Source organism: Castor canadensis, chromosome 15, assembly GCF_047511655.1.
Source record: "Castor canadensis chromosome 15, mCasCan1.hap1v2, whole genome shotgun sequence".
Classification (NCBI taxonomy): Eukaryota; Metazoa; Chordata; class Mammalia; order Rodentia; family Castoridae; genus Castor; species Castor canadensis.
The window spans coordinates 28,754,145-28,774,956 of NC_133400.1; the positions used below are offsets into that span (position 1 = coordinate 28,754,145).

General features: G+C 38.3%; 1 protein-coding gene across 2 annotated transcripts in view; it reads right to left on the reverse strand.

The window, feature by feature from the left end:
• Positions 1-20,812, reverse strand: part of Nup93 (nucleoporin 93) — a 112,465-nt gene that overhangs the window by 59,264 nt on the left and 32,389 nt on the right. Inside the window, exon 1 of one of the 2 annotated variants that reach the window (XM_074055969.1) lies at positions 664-1,225. The exons of the other annotated variant lie outside the window; for it this stretch is intronic. The gene's annotated coding sequence lies outside the window, so the exon portion shown is untranslated. Of the gene's footprint in view, positions 1-663; positions 1,226-20,812 lie in introns of those variants that run through there. 2 annotated transcript variants of the gene reach the window in all.

The window sequence follows — 20,812 nt, forward strand, 5'->3', positions numbered from 1 at the left end:
ATACTCTTCTGAGGTTGAATTTAAGAAATAAAAGGTAACTACCTTAATTTAAATTGCCAACAATTGATAATGCTTAAGAACCCACATGTATTACTATTTAATTCTTCTCATTTAAAGCCTTATGCTAAAACATTTCCTGTGAGATAATTACAAATATCTCTAATAGTAATTTTTCCCTAATCATCCAATATAAATGACTGGATTCCTTGGAATGGTAGTGCGCATACAGACAGACAGACAGACACACCTATAATTCCAAATAAGGATCTGATTTTAGCAAAGGAATTCTATTTTCATATTTCATATCCTCCAAGAATCCTGTACTTCACATCTCTTTTAAAAATCCTAAAGAAAGTCCATACTATTTGCTACTTAAAGACAAAGTTCGCAAAAATCTAACTATTTGAATCTTTAGGCAAATACCTCTGCCCCACCCAATAATTTTTTGTTTTTAAGAAAACCATTAGAATGGCAAGGTGCAAATCTGAAAAACTCACAGAAAAATCAAGTACATTCTCTATCAAATTAGTTAATTGCTTCCAAATTTATCTAAAAATTTTAAACAAACCAAGATCTTGCCTTTTATAGGTACTACAACAAGCTGTCAACTCTATTTAAGGGTGCATTTATCTTAATTTCTTTACAAAACACAGACAATCCTACCTGCAGCTCTCAAATTTAAGGAGTTGATGCTGTCGGTCACTGCAGCTCTTCCATGCCTTCTATGTGGAATGAGTTCTATGGAAACCAGGGCTCAAGTTTTTCCTACCCCAAACTGCCTGAATCGAGGGGTGGGGTGGTAGGAGGGAAAGAAAAAGAGAGGGGAAAGGGAAAAAATAAAAAGGAAAAGAAAGACCCTTTTGCAAGTGCTGATAATTGTACTCACTAAAGAGTACAATTAGACAATGAGATTGCAGAGTTCCCTTAAAAGGGAGAGGAGCAGTCCTCGGAGCAAAGCACCATCGTCCAAGGTGCTCCACACAAATTCAGAGAAGTCAGCTATCAGTTTGAAAGCACAAACTGATGGGAGTAACAGTTTATAGGTTACAGAAGGGAATTTTATTGTTAACGGAATGTACCAAGTTAAGATTTAAAAGGGGGGGAGACAACATGTAGGCAAGGAATGCTATGATACTCTCCCTTCCAAGCCACTGCAATTACTCTGATGTGAATTTTTGATGACTTCCGACATCTTGCATGGTTAATAATTGCTTCAGCTGTCATGTTTGGTTAATGTGGAAAATGCATTTGCTGCATTGTGATGCAGTGCTGTGGTCACAGATTGTAACACCAGTTGTGAAGCTGGTCCCTTAGCTGAGCAGCAGGAATTTGCACATGCCACAATGCTAAAATAAATGGTAGTTAAAAGATTTTATACAGCAGCAGATTCTGCCATTTTAGTCCACAAAAATGTGTAGATTCAACATATAGAAACATCTCAGATCACTGTGCCCTTATCAATTGTAACTGTACTGTCCTTCAAACAGAACAGCAAATTCACCATCTTAAATGTTTGGCCTCTTAGTAGTTAAAGATTTTGACACTATTTAAATAACTATTCAGATTAATTATAGCTTTGAACAGAACAGAGGTTATTTGCATTTCAGGGATATACAGCCAATGAAACTGTCAGTGACACAGGAAAATGCAGACCTTTTATTAACATATGCTCAGCTCCACTGTCACTTCTTTGTATAACATTTAGGGAGAAAAATGTATTATGTGTAAGTAATGAATATTCCCATTCTACCACAATGGTTTTTAAAGGTGCTCCTCAGAAAGGCATTTTTTTACTCCATGTTTTAACATATAACCTAAAATCTAAAGATTACATTAAAATACTAACACGTTTTTCATTGTCATAAAAGGAAATTCAATGCAGCAAACAACTGTGCAATTACAAGAAAGCTTGTAAAAGATGAAACTACACTAAGATCCGGCACCAGATGACTAAAGTCAAGCGTCAGGTAGCAAGCTATCATCATGGTGCAAACTGCAAAGGAAAACCTAGGAAAGACCATTCCCTCTTCAAAAGCAAAACCTACAAAGCCTAGGACTGCAATCTGTTGGTTGCAAAACCAACGCCTATACTAAGAACCTGAAAAATGTTCTTGCCAATTTCATAATGTGTTTTTATACAAATATTAACTTGGCATTTAGCATCTAGAATTTGACTGCTTGGGTTGTTTCATCTACCATTATCATTTTTGTCTTTTAAGAAACAGAACCAAGGTACAGACTTTGTTGCTTTAGAAGAAAAACAATGTAATTAAATTATATTTCTTACATCAGAACTTTCATCAATTAAATGCCCAGAGTTGAGATATCTCCAACATTTCTGCCTTATAAAAACAAACAAAACCTCAACCAAACTAAAAAGAATCAACATAGGAACATACTACTGGTTGAACAGTGAATAACAATGAAAGAACTTATGTTGCTAACATAAAAATCAACTCATGATTTCCTTTGTTTTATTCATTGTGATAGCACCAAATGCATAATTTGGAGGTGCATGTGTTAAGAAGCACTGTAAAGCTGAAGAGCTTTCTAGTTTTGTTTCTTATCCTAACTTAAAATTAACTGTACCAACAGTATTATTTGGTGCCATAGCAGATGTCACAGTTGTTGTTGCTAACATTCAACAATTTAAGCTTTTTTTGTTCCAGACTCAATACAAGATACCACTAACAGCTCAGAAACTGCACAAGGAAGGAAGGAGGGGATGTGTGTTGGGGGTAGCTTTGAAATTAACCAGGCTCAGCTTATACTCCAATTACTGAACAAAAGACAATCCTGGGGGACCTCTCCGTGAACCAGTGCAAGAAGCAAACGCTTTTGTTTCTGATCAAATAAATACTGTATTGGAGCATAACGGATATGTAGCAATAGGAGTCTCTGCCTGGGGATGGAAGGGACAAAAAAAAAGAACCCAGACCTAAGTGTGGTTAAAGTCAAACCACTTCACTGATATAAAATCTGCTCCTGAGGAAGACACGTGAGAGAAGTGAGAAAGTCCTCTTTATGAAAAAGCAAACACCACCACCACCAACCTCACTGGGTCTGTTAAAGACTTTTTTCCTCTTTAGTACTGCCAACAAATAAATTAATAGGATACTTCTTTATGCCAGAGTAAATCCTAAACCAGCTCAGACTTTTTCTTCCCCCAATCAAGGATTATCCTAAGGAAACCAGGCAAAGGGCTGCAGAACATTTGACTGCAAAGGACCTGAGAGCAAAGTAGTGACTAACTTTCCTTTAGACTAGAGGCCTGGATGTGGAGATCATAAAAACACTGGAAAGAAGAGGCTTTACAAAGGAGGTGCTTCTCCTTTGTTTTCACTTAATAGAACATAAACTGATGCACTCCTAAACGTCTATAGGGCAATCCATTGTTTACATTTGTGTTTTGACCTTACATACCCTTAAACACCAAAAATTAAAGCAGAGGGAAGAACAGAAAACTTACATGCCCAGCACTTATTAACATAAGGGATAATACAGACAAAATTATAGAATAGAAAAAAGAATGGCTCAAGAAGAATTATAATTGCCAGATAAAATCATACCCAAGTAAATAACTACAAAGCTTTACAAATATACTGACCATATGCATAACTTTACCCAGAAATCAAACAGATCCATGGTGGGCTCTGTTCTTCTGCCAAGTTCACTGAGCTCTGGAAAGATCCAATAACATTACTGGTAAGTATGTGCTCCCCCCACCTTGGAGACAGGGTCTCACTATGTAACCCAGGCTGGCCTTGAATTCAACATCCATCTCCCTCAACCTCCCGAGTACTGGAACTGCAGGTGAGTGCAGGGATTACAGGTATGTACCACCATGCCCAGCTAGTAAACACTTAAAGAGTAAAGAATGATAAGCCATATGAAGTTGGGCAATTACTTGCAACCTTCAACAGCCACACACCTCCTCCAGCCAGACCTCCTCCTGGTTCTTCTCTCCTTACTGAGACTTTAGACTTTTTTCCCCTGCTACATGCATTTCCCCCTCCACACATTCACTTTACTATCACAAGTCTTACCTATATGCCAGTGGCTCTAGAAAATTCTGTCAGAACTGTTTTCTGAACAGCTTCTTACCCTGTCTTTAAATGCTTCAGGGAGTATTTCCATAGTAACATTTTACTAAAACATCAAAAAATTAAGTGAAATCTTAACACTCCATCTACTTAATCTTCCTAATTTCGCCCTGGATGGAAAGCACTAATCCTTCTTGTTCCAAACCCTATGTTATTCTGGAACATCTTAAACCCATCAGACACCAAGTAAAACATCTACCAAACATAGCAGATGTTTTATTCCAAGTGGCTCTCATCTTTTCTGCTCTGTTTTCTCAGCCATCACCTTGTGGTTGGATTATTACAATTACTTCTGAAGAACAAGTCAGCAGGTATCTTTCCACTGGCCAAGCCAACTTCCATATTCCTTACCACCACCACCCTCCCTTCTTAAGGTTTACCTCTCACAAACTTTTAAGCAGCACCTGCTGCCTACACTCTACTACTTGGAAGCTGCTCCATCCACATCTGCGCCCCCACAACTACAGATTTACTTCTTAGCATATAACTTTTGATCTTATCTCCCTAGCATTGGTCAGGTTATTTACTCTCATATTCTCCTCTTTCACCTTTTGTCCACAACTGACTCATCATTACCCATTTTGTCTCCTCTGAACTCCCAAGGCATTTAGAATCTCATATCACTCCCATTCAACTGGACAGCTTGATTCTGTTGCAGGAATGTTAAGCATTGGCTCTCTAGACAGAAGACAAGGTGTTTCTAGAACTCAGTATCCAGGATTTATATTGTAATTATCTTCAGTAATTATCATAGTGCTTTTATGGGCACTTAACAAAACCACACCAATGATTTTTATGGGGGGGAAGGTTTGAGTCCAGGGCCTTGCACATGCCTGACAAATCCTCTGCCACTGAGCTATATTCCCAGACCTTCCACTGATTTTTTACGGTTCACTACGCCCCACCAAGGTAGATGCAGATGATTACTTTAAGGGGAGCTAAACATTACTTTTGTACGTTGTTTGTACTTTCAAATCCCTTCAGTTTCCTGAGAAAATTCCAGTCTGAGGGGATGAGATAGATGCTGAGGTGGTTCTTAGCTAACACCAAACTCTTCTGTGTGAGTAAGCATCATTACTAACAGTATTCAATTCTCAGAGTTGGCTTCCTTCTTTTATGCACTTATGGAGACATGGACGTTCAGGGAAAATGAGAAGGACCTGGCCTTGGCCCAAGTCAGTGCTGTGGCATTCACAGCTCATTTGTCCTTACAAATCAGCTGAGAATGAAAAAGGAATTTGCTAATTTATCACAGACATTTCATCCTGAACATTGTTTTAAGTGAGGAACACTAGATTTAGGCAGTCAATAAAAAAATGACAATTTTTCAATGTCTTTATTTTGCAGTAAAATAAAGATTCATTCTTGTTTGCTCATACTCACACTAGTTTGCCCAAGGGTCAAGAAACAACAGGAAAATAAAGAGAAGCTCTCCCTACTTGGAGAAGTTGAGTGTCCCTGCTACCCCAGAGCAGGGTTCTTTTTGCCTTTGCTATGCCCATCAACCAAAAAATGGTTTCCAGGTAGGTCTTTAACTTAATGCACCAGAGTGGAGGGAGTTCCAGAAGTAAGGTGTCAGTAGTCCTCCACTAAAAGCAGTTGTTAATAGACCTAAAATGGGAAGAGGCAATATGCCCCACAAACGTTCCCTTAAGCAATTCACCGCAAGCTTTAAGGAGACGCCCAGGTTTGAGAAACTCAAAATGGGAGCTCTTTCCCTGTCTTTCAGTAGCCAATCCACTCTGCCTCTCTCCCTCGCCTCACCAACCCACCCCACCACACTTACAAACACACACACAGTATCTAATAGACTTCAATATTCAGAGAGAGAGAACAAATGAAACTTTTGGCAAGAGCTGGCAGAATATGTGAGGACATTCTGCTGCAATAAAAAATAAATGAAATAATAAAGTACACGAAAACTCATCAAATTCATAGCTATAAAATTTGAAGGAAAATTCATTTCTTTTGTGATACGGATTAAGAAAATAAGGTAAAGAAAAGCTCAGGTTCTGGCCAAGATAACATAGTCACCTGGACCAGATTGGCCCAAGGTTCTGGTGCCAGTCTAGTCCCTGGCTTTCTTGCTTCCTTCGAGTTCTTTGCCCAGCACTATGAGACACCGCACTGAGAAAAACTGCTTGGGAGCATGTTTGAACCCCAGATTTCAGGAAATTTTAAGTAATTACATGGGGGATAATGTTGGTTTCAAAAGAATGGCTTCTAGTTTGCCAATTTTTGTTATCAATGTACATTATACAACAGATGTATTTTCTTTTATTCATATGTGCATACAATGTTTGGGTCATTTCGCCTCCCTCCCCGTCCCCTCCCTCTCCTCCCCACCCCCTCGCTTCTTCTTGATCTAACCTTTTCTCTAGTTCCTGGTCCCCTTCTCAGTTCCTGGTCCCTTCTCCTATTGGCCTCAGTTGCTTTAAAGTATCTGCTTTAGTTTCTCTGCATTGAGGGCAACAAATGCTATATAGTTTTTTAGGTGTCTTACCTATCCTCACCCCTCCCTTGTGTGCTCTCACTTTTATCATGTGCTCAAAGTCCAATCCCATTGTTGTGTTTGCCCTTGATCTAATGTCCACATATGAGGGAGAACATACGATTTTTGGTCTTTTGGGCCAGGCTAACCTCACTCAGAATGATGTTCTCCAATTCCATCCATTTACCAGCGAATGACAACATTTAATTCTTCTTCATGGCTGCATAAAATTCCATCGTGTATAAATACCACATTTTCTTGATCCATTCATCAGTAGTGGGGCATCTTGGCTGTTTCTATAACTTGGCTATTGTGAATAGTGCTGCAATAAACATGGGTGTGCAGGTGCCTCTGGAGTAACCTGTGTCACAGTCTTTTGGGTATAGCCCCAAGACTGGTATTGCTGGATCATATGGTAGATCAATGTTTAGCTTTTTAAGTAGCCTCCAAATTTTTTTCCAGAGTGGTTGTACTAGTTTACATTCCCACCAGCAGTGTAAGAGGGTTCCTTTTTTCCCTGCATCCTCGCCAACACCTGTTGTTAGTGGTGTTGCTAATGATGGCTATTCTAATAGGGGTGAGGTAGAATCTTAGTGTGGTTTTAATTTGCATATCCTGTATTGCTAGAGATGGTGGGCATTTTTTCATGTGTTTTTTGGCCATTTGAATTTCTTCTTTTGAGAAAGTTCTGTCTAGTTCACTTGCCCATTTCTTTATTGGCTCATTAATTTTGGGAGAATTTAGTTTTTTAAGTTCCCTATATATTCTGGTTATCAGTCCTTTGTCTGATGTGTAGTTGGCAAATATTTTCTCCCACTCTGTGGGTGTTCTCTTCAGTTTAGAGAACATTTCTTTTGTTGAGCAGAAGCCTTTTAGTTTTATGAGGTCCCATTTATCTATGCTATCTCTTAGTTGCTGTGCTGCTGGGGTTCCATTGAGAAAGTTCTTACCTATACCTACTAATTCCAGAGTATTTCCTACTCTTTCCTGTATCAACTTTAGAGTTTGGGCTCTGATATTAAAATCTTTGATCCATTTTGAGTTAATATTGGGATAGGGTGATATACATGGATCTAGTTTCAGTTTTTTGCAGACTGCTAACCAGTTTTCCCAGCAGTTTTTGTTGAAGAGGCTGTCTTTTCTCCATCGTATATTTTTAGAGCCTTTGTCAAAGATAAGTTGGCTATAGTTGTGTGGCTTCATATCCGGGTCCTCTATTCTATTCCACTGGTCTTCATGTCTGTTTTTGTGCCAGTACCATGTTGTTTTTATTGTTATTGCTTTGTAATATAGTTTGAAGTCGGGTATCGTGATACCTCCAGCATTGCTCTTTTGACTGAGTATTGCCTTGGCTATTCGTGGCCTCTTGTGTTTCCATATAAATTTAATGGTAGATTTTTCAATCTCTTTAATGAATGTCATTGGAATTTTGATGGGAATTGAATAAACATGTAGATTACTTTTGGGAGTATAGACATTTTTACTATGTTGATTCTACCAATCCATGAGCATGGGAGATCTCTCCACTTTCTATAGTCTTCCTCAACCTCTTTCTTCAGAAGTTTATAGTTTTCCTTGTAGAGGTAATTTCTTGCCAGCTTGATTGTAAATAGAATTCTTTTAAACAAAATCTATTTTAAGTTCAGTAGGGAAGCTGTTATGTGAAGGAATACTAAAGCCAAACATCATCCTAAGATTTCTTTTATAAATTCAGATATTCAGAGTTTGAATTTGCTTATTAAAGCAGGATTCATTATATTGTTACTCCTATTTTTACAGGAGAAACACTAACATCTTAATTTTCATGTAAACTTTTTATTGTACATATTTATTTCTGCTAATTAGCTGAAAACATTGATGAAGCCAGATACTGGTAAAAATAAATAAAAGACTCATCAATAAAAGAAGGGATTTCTAAAATTACCCAACCTTTGACAATTTAAATGAGGAAAAAAAGAACTATTTATTTTGAGGCCAGAATTTCACGTTTACTTACATACACAAAATACAGGTTCCTGAAATTTTTCTCTGAAGAAAACATACAGATGGGCTTTTATTTGCTTCTTAATCCTTATGATAAAATCAAACACTGCATTCCTCAAAGTAATAAGTAAAATCTGACATCAAGATACAATAAAATTACATTCAAGTAAGTAGATCTTATGAAAAAAACAACCAGAAAAGAAAATAACCAGAAAAATAACACCATAACTGGAAATCTAAAACAATAATGACATGAAGGGATGGGAGAGTAGCCCCTTGCCTTCCCTGGCCCACCAGAGGCAGGACAGACAACCACAGCAGGGGAGGGCACAGTCTTGGCTAGGCCCCAAGAACTTACATTACCCTATAAAATACTGTGAGGTTTCTATTCCTGTACTGTGCCCTCATCTCTAAAATGGGACACGAGCATCTGCAATTCTTTTAAGTTTTTTTAAAGGCTGATTTTTAAAATCTGCTTTCCCTGCACTGTTCTATCCACCAGCCTTCTACAGGGCCACAAAGAAAATGGTTTTAAAAACAATGGTCTTGTTTAATTAGCATGCTTCTTTCAGCAAACAGAGAAGACCAAATGTTTCCAGTTCTACTACTTTGCCATCTCAATTCCAAGGCAATACCAGAGCATTATTAAATTGCCAATCCCTCAGTTACCCTAAAACACAGGAAATGTAAAAAAGATTACTCACTTAGGGTACTTCATAAAGCAGCATGCAAAGGTGAAGTGCTCACCCTAAGTGATTAGCTGGTAAGTTATAGAAAGTTGTTATTCAGAAGTTCTAGAAATGTCTACACAACTACAGACACTGCATTGTTCACTGCACCATACGCTGTGCAGACTTTTCAGACTGCAGTACTTCTTGGCAGATTAGTATTTAGAATTTCACCCAGTGAGGCATTTCTGTGAAGCTACCTATATATTATTAGAACTTAATCTGGTGAAGTGCACCAAAAAGATACCTACATATGATTTCTAAAGCAAGAGATAAGTTTCATGGAACACATACTGAAGGAGGAGTCAGAACAAATGGGTACTAGATAACTACACACAAGTCATTAGCTCATGCCTCAGTTTCCTCATTGTTAAAGCGGAAAAATGCCCCAGACTTAATGAAGCAAGAATACTTCATAGATCTTCAACTACTATAAAACAGGATTATTCTTCAAAGCAAAGAGAAGCCATTTCAAAAATATGATTTCTAAAATACAGGCTGCACATTTTAATATATTTTTCAAATATGCAAACTGATTTAGACATTTCCAATGAAATACTTCATTCTGTCTCTGCTTTCTCTCATGGCATCTGTTGTAACTAGCAGCTAAGGAAAAGTAAAATTTAATGTTATTAACAATAAACCCAAGATCCCCAGCATTCATTTAATGGGGGGAGGAGGGGAAGAGACAGGGAGAAACAAATGCAAGGTAAACTAAATAAGAAAAAGAGCTGGGAGAAAGGCAGAGGAAATCAGGTTAATGAATAAAAACAACAAGTCCATCTTTCATCTCTCCTGGCTCTTACTGATGGCAGACGGTGTATTTAATCTGCTGAGAGACCAGATTTAAGGCCTCCTTTTGGCATAGTACATCCATGAATTATTAACATTTGCAGAAGCAACAGCACATCCACTCACAACAATCAGAGAAGATAATGATGATTAATCAAAATGGGATTATTAATCCCCCACATCCCTTTCCTATGTCTCTCTCTTTTTTATTCTCCTCTGGGTCTTGTAAGGGGACAAATGTGAGGGGAAATAAAATGGCAGAAATGTCCCAGGAACAAACAACAGAAATAACCCTGGAGATGTAAAGGGATGAATGACAGAAGTAACTTTGTTTTAGATAAAGGAGATAGGAAGGCATACTTAAAAGCAAAACATTTAGGGAGACTGTGAAACCAGCTCACACACAGGTACTGAAGCACAGCAGTTTTTCTTCCTAGATACAGGAAAAAAGATAAAACATTCCTAAAGGCAGATGTCTAAAGGGATGAAATATAGACCACTAAAGGAGAGTAACACAGCAAACTTTCCCAAGATAAACAAAAAAGGGGTGATAAGCTCAAGGACAGGATGGATTAACCAGATCCTTTTGGAATGTTCAGTCTCTTAAGGATGGAGAGAAATTAGATGGTCAGGCTTGACCAAAAGTCTATTAGTCAATTTACAGCCACAGTGTCAAAGGCAGAGCGCGGAGGGGTACCTAAATTGGCCTCTATATAATCTCATGAACTTCAGTCATCTTTAGCTCTTTCACTAAGTCCTACCTGCTAGGGTGCTTTGCTATCCTTAGTGCTTGCTTTACTTTTAACTCCTGGTCTGGTGTGAACTCTCAACTCCTTGTCCGGAACCTTCAATCATCAACTGCGTCAGAACACAAATCTAGGGAACAGCAATCCTGTCTGGATTGCTTTTTAGGCAATATATTTTGAACTACAGCCTCACTATCAGATTCAATACCTACACAGTGAAAAAAAATAAAACTAACAAATTATAATATACACATGCATACATTTTCTTGACCAGTGTGTTCTAAATGAAGCAGAAATAAAAACAAAAATGGTTATAAATTCTTTATGGACTCAAACACTTCAAAGATAAATTGCTCTGTAGCCTGATGCTACAATTTAGTGTATGTGTGTGGGGGAGGGAAATCCAGGTTTAGTCACAGGTGGACTGAGTTCAAGTCACCAGAGAATCAAGAAAAGCAGGGTTCACCTATACTATACTTCTGTGCTATTATGTAACCCAATGGGTCTCAAACTGGAGCACTTGTTAAAAAAACACATGCTGTGCATCCCACCCCAGGGATAATGTAAATTCAGTCTGGGGCCTGAGAATTTCTAACAAGACTCCAGGAATATTGATGCTGCTGGTCTGGACGCTATACTTTAGAACCATTGACCAAAAGCTTGTTTCTAGTTGCCAAAGGTACGCAGACATGAGGGAATGTGGAAGGAAATGAAAATTAATACAGAGAACAGAGATGAGGCTTGAGGTTCCATTCTCTTCCTATCTCTGAGCAAAAAACTTAACCACCTGAAAGGCTCTGCAATACATTTGTTGCTCCAGTAAACCTCCTCCAAAAAACTTAAAAAGAAATATCATTAATAGTTAACAAATGGTGCACATGAGGTTGAGAGGTAGATTTATTTACAACTTCATTCCCAAACATGAAAGGCAACTGAAGTTTTTCTTGGTCTTCCCCATTCTTCCTTCAGCTTAGAATTTGACTTTAATATGCAATCCACCCTCAAAAAATGAATAAATTCTAACAATCTTACTCCAAACCTCAACTTACTCTGTACTATAACAAAAAACTCTTATAGACCTTCACTATTGAGATGGGTCAGACACTAAAAATCTAAAGTAGAAAATTAGCCAAGGCTTCAGGCAAGGGTCAAAAGTAAGTAACACTTTAGGGTACCAATTAAAAAAGTAAAATACACCTGTAACCCCAGCACTCAGGAAGCTAAAGCAGGAGGGTCATGAGTTTGAGGCCAGCTTGGACTACATAGTGAGACTGTCTCAGAAAACCAAACAAAAAAAAAAAGAGCAAATTAGCTAGATGGATGGACTAAATTCTACTTTTAGGAGGTATACAAATGCTGAAAACACTAGTAACGAGAGTACCTGTGGCAGTGGGGAAACAAGGAGGTGGCTCACCTGTGGTAAACAGCAAAGTCAGACTTCCACAGAGCCAGGCTCTCCACCAGTTCCACTGGGCCCACTTCAACCTCACACCCAGATTTGCTCATTCTACAGGCAAAACAGCCTTGGTGGGTGCACATTGCTCAGCTGCAGGAGCCATTCTAACAGCAAATATTTGATTAAAAAAAAAAAAAGAATAACACCATACCCAACAATGTTCTCCACCTTTCTTCTGCCCACAATTCCTTTGAAGGTCTAGTAAACTCCCATTAACAACAGAAACTCTTGATGACAGCCAGTCTTAAAAGGCAGGGGTGAGTGAGGCAAAGACAGGATACAAAGGACAAGTGGAAAGCAAGAACGGAGAAAGAAAGGAGAAAAGACAAACAAAAACAGACACAAAGAATGGAAGGGGAAGGGAGGGAAAAAGAAGGAGAAAGCTAGGTATCGAGGTTAAAATAAAAAGCAAAAAAAAAAAAATGCAAAAAACAAAGAAAGAACAAAAAACTTTTTCCCCCACTCTATTCTAAACCCTGACATTTTAGTTAATCTAAAGTTCCAAATATGGTCTTTGTTCTAGTGTGCCACTTTGTATTTACTCGGCAGCCAATGACCTACACAGACAACCTAAACACACTGAGCCCCTTTACATAAAGAAGAGCAGCAGTGAACTACATCAGCAGCAACAGCAAACACTGGTATCAGTTTTTGTTCCAAGTATACCTCAGATGGAAAAAGTGAGGTCTGTCACCACTCAGCATGAAGCCAATAAATTCCAAATTACTCTTCTAAGTAACACTTTCATCCTTACAATCAATTAATTTAGTTAACTAGCAAGTCTTTCACCTAGAAGGAATAAATGGAAATATAATTCAAAGAAAATAGATAGAAAATGCCCAAGAGGAAATAGGGACAATACATTAGGAAATGCAACCAGTGAAAAGAATTGGCTTGGTTTCTTTGCAAAAAAAAAAAAGTAAGGCAGTAAATCAACCAGTCCACAACTTGATGCCTTCCTCAGCAAGGAATGATAATAATCCAGGGAAAGGTATAAAGAATTAGATTATCTGAGTTCAAGTTCCAGTATTTTTTGGAAAGAGGGCCAGTACTGGGGTTTGAACTCAGGGTGTTCCACTATTTCAGCTATGCCCCAACCCTTCAAGTTCCACTTTTGATAGCAATAATCTCTCCATCTTGGTCTCAATTTCTTCCCTTTCTAAATAAAGATGATGCATATGCCCACTGGAGCCATCTCAAATGATGCAGTGAGGAATAAGAGGGTGACAGGCAAAGATCACTAAAAGTATTATACAAACAGCAGGATTATTATGAGGAACCTCAAAGGTCACACAAAATTCCTGGCTTGTTACTTCCCCCTCAATCTTCCAAATTAGGGCAAAGTCACAGACTTTCTCAATAGTCAGCCTTCCAAATGGTTTGAGAGTGATAATAACATGATATAATAGTTGTTCATAAATGTACATCTCAAATTCCTTTTCACCCAATAGGAAGCTTTTCTGTTACAGAATAAAGAAAGGACTGCACATCATTTTATAGGAATTGAACAATTCTGAGCTATGAGGGCCATTTTTTATAGTCTCTAACAACACTTCATGTACTAACTCCTCACTTCTCTGTAAAAATCTATCAAATTTCCTTGTTATTTCAAACAGACTTTCTTTTGGGGAGGCAGGGGGCAGTACTGGGGTTTGAATTCGAGACCTCACACTTGCTAGGTAGGTGCTTTTTTGTATTGGTTATTTTTGAGATAGGGTCTCACTTTATGCTCAGGCTGGCCTGGACCACAATCCTCCCAGCATAACTGGAATGATAGGTACACCCAGCCATTGGTTCAGACGTGGTCTTGCAAACAAGGCTGGCCTTAAACCTCGATCCTCTCAATCTCTGCCTCCCAAGTAGTTAGGAATATAGGCTTAAGCCACACACAGCACCTGGCCTTCAAACAGATTTTCTACATTCTTAAGTATCTGTTCCAAATAGCTCAAAAGTATGGCAGCCAAAAAAAGTACACTATGGAGCTATTTTCCATATTTTTGTAACTAGGGGGAAAACTGAGTTTCCATCTAGTTCTCACATATACTCTCAAAGTTCTAGATCTAGTGTTTCCTTGTCATCTCATTCCCTCAGTCTTAACTCAAAGAGTGAGGGTACACCCTCTAATCTAGGTGAGGAGTGGCCAGGTTGTGACAGAAGTGGGTATAAGCTCTTTGCACCAATGAGTACTTTTCCTTCAACCACTTCTGTACCCCTGCCCAGCTCCCTCCATAAGCAGGTCATCTTACCAGCCCCTCAGCTAGATTCTATTCAACTCAATACCAGCAGAGTAGTACCAGGTGAATGCTGAGGCTCACTTACATGGAGTGCCTAACTGTGACCCACTTTTACACATTCACCACCACCACCACTCATTTTCAGTTCCCACTTAGCCTTCTCTTCATGATTCTATTACGTTAGCTTATGTTTATTTATAAGGGCCAGTTAGTCCAGACAGTAATAATTTGCACTATGTCTGGTGTTAATGTTCTGTTGAATCTCAACTCCCCAAGTTTTATGTAGTCTCCTAGAGGTAAATAAAAATTCTTTCCTGTATTCTAGAGTACACAAAGTTGAGAGCTTTGTCTGTGTCTTTAAAAACCAAATACACATAATACCCTTAGACAGCCAAATCATATTATATGATACAAGATTTCAACATTTCGGCAAGCTGCCAGAGCATAATGGCCAGTTAGACAGTAAGTAAGGAAATGGGTCTGCATTAACCTACAAGTAAGTCAACAATCAATAGTCCAGTATTACAGTAAAAATCTAATGTGCCCTTTAAATTGCTTCTAGCACCAAGCTCAGCTTCAGAAACAAAACAAAGATGATCAAGCAAGAAGTTGAACACAACCTGTTTTCACAAGAACTAAATAAGCCTTGGCATTTTAAAACTAAAAGGTGCTCCAGGATTTCACAGAAATCCTTGTCTGTGTACCTGTAGGGAAGCAAACCTGAGAAATAATAGGCTAAGTTTTGGACAGTAAATTCAACAGACAGCTCAGCAAGCAGAAAAGTATGGCAAGAAAGCAAGTACCTAGAGGATAAACGAATGAAGCAGGTTTGGCCTCCCTGTAAAACTCACCTCCCTAAATGCAGCAGGAGTTTGCATCAAGGTTTAGAAAGTGTGCTCCAGCTTTTCCCTTAATCAACAGAATGCTGAAATAATAATCAACATAAAAAAAACGATTAACCCTATGTAAATATGACAATGCCTACCACATTCATTCAAAAGATGGTACAAAGATGTACCATCTCTGGCACTGTGTGCTTTTTACTCTTTATTTTGCTCTAAATGTACAACCAACTAAACTATACTTCTATTTCATACTTTTAACATTCCTCCTTTAAATACATTCTGTAAATTCACTCCTTTACTGATTGTCTTAGACTAAAATTCAAAACCTAGGGGGCTAAGAGCATAGTATTAAACTCAAGCCGACAGAGTGGAATTCAAGTCTAGCATATATATAGCCTCAGTAGTCTTTAGGTTCCTCATCTGCAAGATGGGGTTACCAGTAAGTATCTGCCTCAGAGGGTTGCCGGAAAGATTAAATGAGGAACCCCAGAAAATGTTTAGAGTAGCATTTGGACAAAATGAATGTTCAGTACACCTCAGCCTTGCCTCCCCGATGTTATCTGGCGTAAAACATAACAGGAATTTAAGCTTGAACTGCATTTCTCTGCACAGGGAGGACAGAAGGGAGCCAAGCAGGCAAGCAGAACTATTTAAATTCATACTACTCAAAGTATAGTCAAAGGAGTAACAGTCTGCCAATGGTTTACTCCTAGTGTACAGCAGTAAGTACAAACCTGAGAGTAAGCATTTAGAAATTTTTATAGTAACCTGACAAAGTAATTTTTTCTCTATCAAATCTAATAAAAAATCCAGAATTGTATTGTGAATGTCATTTATTTCATTTTTTCTAGGAATTCATGTTTATTATATTTTACAAAAGTATCTCTCAGTCTAAGACAAATTGGGAGGAAAAAACCTGGCTTGAGAAGCACTGATTCAGTAAATACAGCTTCTGAATGAATAACACCCACCACCACATTTCTTCAACACTAAAACATCTGGGGCAGCTCAGGACATCAAAGAACTAAATGTTACTGCAAATGCCCATAAACCTGAGGATCCATAAGGCCCTTGTTCATTTAGAGATTGGCCTTGCTGAGACAGACGGACATCACTAAGTCAGAGAGAACCTTACAGGAAAGGAGAGAGTATCACAGGTGTGTATTTTGGTTCCTTGAGCAAATTAAGTATATTATACTCTTCCACAGCTTTTTCTATCTGCCACTAAGATACCAATAGCATTTTAGAAAGAAAAGGGAAGAATGGCAGAAACTTTCTTCCATATCCTCTTGCTCATTCCAAAGAAATAAACCAAATTAGACGGCAATAATAAAACTCAGCCAGCAAATCCACACTCCTACTTACATTCTGCTCACCTAACCTCCCTCCATGGACCCCCGTCCCCACCTTTGTTTTATAAATTAAAACCAGAGCCTGGTGCTGGTGGCTGGCATCTATAATCCTAGCTACCCAGGAGGCTGAGATCCAGAGGATCACAGTTCAAAGCCATCCTAGGCAAATAGTTCTTGAGACCGTATCTCAAAAAACCCATCATAAAAAAAAGGGCTGGTGGAATGGTTCAAGGTGTAGGCCCTGGGTTCAAACCCAACACCATACATACAAAAAAATAATAGTAATAAAATAAAAGCCAGGCCTCATTGTAAATACATTTAAGAAGACATGAGTTTTTCTAAGCAATGTCCTGGCAGCTGTCACACACAGCCCTACTCAGAAGACTCTGTAACAATGCTTCCTGGGCTATAGTTTTCTAAAAAGCACAGGCAAGAGGATTTTGCTGATAGCATCTCGGCCTCACAGCTGAGTGAGAAAGGAGGTCTGTCCCTTCTGTACTCCAAAATAATTAAAGTGGCACTTATACCACTACTGATCTTGTGACCAATGCAGATCAATGGCTATTAATATCAAGGGCCTTCACGCCGGTGTGGCTGCCAGCAACCAGGCTTAAGGGAACTCACTCAACCTATCCATAGCTGAAGTACAAGATGGAAGCTAGGTATTTCTGTTTTAAAAGAAAATGATATGCACTGGTTCGAAGTATAGGTCTTGTCACCAGAGGATTCTGACCCTCTGCCTCCTAGAGTCTTTTCCTGATCCTCACCAAACCAAGAACAAACAAAAGAATGTAAAACTGTGTCTCTCCAATCTGAGCCCCTCTCTTCAATTCATACAACACTGTGAATCTGTAAGCAGAGACACCAGCAACCTGGGTCCCAAGTTCTGTAACTGAGGAGCTACACTTTGCAAGCACCACCAATCAAACAAAGAAAGCACATCAGGCTACTGGCCCAGAGAGCTCTGGGTCAAACATTCCAAAACAGAAATAACAGATCAACACATGCATGGCAAGCAGAATCAAAGTGGTGCACAGGGTCAAGGGCTGCCATCTGAGAATGACAGACTGGTCTTCAGTAATGCATTCAATATTCAACAAGGCTTTAACCACCATTTAAATCACATTCACTCCAGTATCAAGTAGTTCAACAGATAAAAAGACATGCCCATTTCTGGTTCCTGAAACCAAGCAATTTAAAGATGCCAGGATGAAAATGACAGTATATGTTCCTCATCTCCAAAATGCTAGGGCATCAATACATATTGGCAGGTTAAGAGATCTAGTGAAGGAGGGAGAGGATGACTCAACTCCAGTTCAAAGGCACAGAGCCAATATCTGATGTGTTCTATTAAAATGTTAGAAAAATATTTTAGACATATAGGCTTGTTCCAAAATACTCTTACAGAACCACTGCAATTTCTTTCTTCTTTAAGTTGATAATTGATATTCCCTTGCTCACTACAGGATATAAGAAACCTCTGAGAAGACAAAAAAGCCTGTCATTTCCTGCTTGCTCAGAATACATTCAGCATCCATTTACTTGCTCGTTCTGAAAGCCCTGTATTCAGGAATAAGTGTGAATGGACAAATAAAATAACTATAAGCTTATATCCCTGGCTCACAGAAACCCAGTTTTTATTCTACAAACCCAGTTTTATTCCAAAGTTGTCATTTTTAATCTCATTCACAGAATACAATGTAATTGTATAATTTGCCACCAGGCCATAACATGTACCTTTTCTCTTATCTAAAACAGGCAGGAAAACTAAATTATTTCAGTTCTTACCACAGTAATCAGCATTAGGCTACCTAATTATAAACAAAACAAGATGGCACATTAGCCTGCCTCTGTGAAGATACTATTTTTTTTAAAGGTTTACTGGTTTTTATGGGCTCTGAGACCTATGCTAATGACAAGGAACAGAAAATCTGTTTATTAGAAAGAGGGAGTATGGACTCTACTGTGTTCACACAGGAAGAAGTCCTGGCACAACTCCTGCTGAATCAAAATAGGGGATACAGAGATCTGTGTCTTTTCTACATGTATGCAGTTCCGCTGCCACACCTGAATCTTGGCCAAAAATGTACCTAATGTTCCAGGAAAGGGTTTCTCTCTCACCAAGACTCTGTATAGAGTGATAATCAGATTCATTTGCAAGTGAGCACGAGAGTATTAACCATAAGGCTGTGTTAAGTCCAGGATAGGCAGTTGTTATAGCTGGGAAAGAAGACTCAACCGTTAAGAGTCCTCTACGGGGGAGGGTAAAATAAGGAAGAGTGCTATGTAGATGAATATTATTAAAGTAAATTTTATGCATGTATGGAAATATTGCAACATGCTAACAAAACAGGGAAAATGTGATTTAAGAAAAGGTTACCATGAACTTCCCACTGACTCTCTTAGGGAAAAGAGGATATAACAAAGAAGATTAATAAACACAAATGCTTAACTAAAAACCTTCACACACAGACTGCATGGGATAGTCTTGTATTTTTACATTAAGTGCAAAAGCAAGATGGAAGATGGTACATCTTGCCTACGTAAACACAAATTATCAGTATGCAAATAGGTGCAAATCTTATGAAGGAAACCTCATCTCCTCCTTAAATTTACAACTGCAGTCTGGTAAGACCTCTTCTTGGTATATATTCTTGGCAGTTTCAGTTTTTAGAAACAAATGAGATGACAAACAACTACATTTCTTTAAAAATAGTCCTAGAGAGCCAAGCATGATAGCACATGCCTATAATTACAGCACTCAGGAAACAAAGTCAGGAGGACAATTAGGAGAAGGCCAGACTGAGCTACATAGTGAGATTTTGTCTCAAAAAAAGAAAAAGAAAAGTGCAATCCTAGAATTAAATATCATTTACCCACTCAGACTGCATCTTCCCTCAACTTATTCAAACTAGGTTACTGTACTTCTTCCTCAATGTTAATATTTATTAGTAATATTCCTGAAGACCTCTTAATAGCATACTAATCATTCTAGGCAAGTCTAACCCTCTTTCCAACAAACTGCCACAGATTTCTGCAACCTGTTCCCAGTGAACAATTTGCCAGTACTACAAAAGCATAATTTGTGAGCAATACCACTCACTATTTGTCCTCTTCACTTTTCTATATAGCTGCATTTAAGCTGTAATACCTTAATTCTGAAGGTAGAAAATCTTAAAATCAAAAGATAAACTGAAAATAATTATTTAGGTGATAAGGGGTTACAACACTGATTCATTTTTATACTTACCAAAACCATTTAGTTTCTTCTCACTGTTTAAAAGATAAACTAGGAGTAGTTTGAGCATACTTTACATTTTCAAGAACAGAAAAATGAAGGACCCTGTAGGACAATAAAATTACCTCTGGTTACTCAGAGGGAAAAAAAAAAGCACAAAAGGAAGGACATAATAAATATTTTATTAAAAATACAGTGTAGTAGGCTGGTGGAGTGGCTCACGTAGTAGAGCACCTATCTAGCAAGCAGTACCCAGTACCGCCCCCCCAAAAAAAAAGAGACAGAGAGAATTATAAATACAGTGTAGTAAGCAAAACAGATTTTTAACAAGTTAAGTATCATTGAACCATTAGTCTTCATGTGATAGGTCAGTTTTCCTGACTTAATTTTCTTATGGTTATTTATCTTTTCTTTAAGACTTCTTTTTCTCTTTACTCATGTAAGACATTTCCATCTGGAGATTTAGGCAGACTATGAAGGCCTTCAAAATTTTTTTTTTTTTTCTCCTGGGTGGGAGGGATGTTCATTTTGCTTTGTTGTGTCTTTTTGGTAGAAGGTGCTAAATTTTCACTTACCTATGATGAAAACTGGCTTCATCAATTCCAACAACATAACCTAGACTTCTGTTTACTTTGTGAGGTACTATTCAGAAAGACCCCTTCCTAAGCAATAAAGCTAACACACTGTATCTGGAGGCTATAGGAAATGGAGATGGGAAGGCTATGGAAGAGGCGGCATCTAAGGGACACCTTAGCATTGTATACTGAAATTAGGGTTCAGACATGCCACAAGGGCTACTTCAAGCTAAGGGAAGGTGGTGAGCAAAAGTCTAAACTATAAAAGA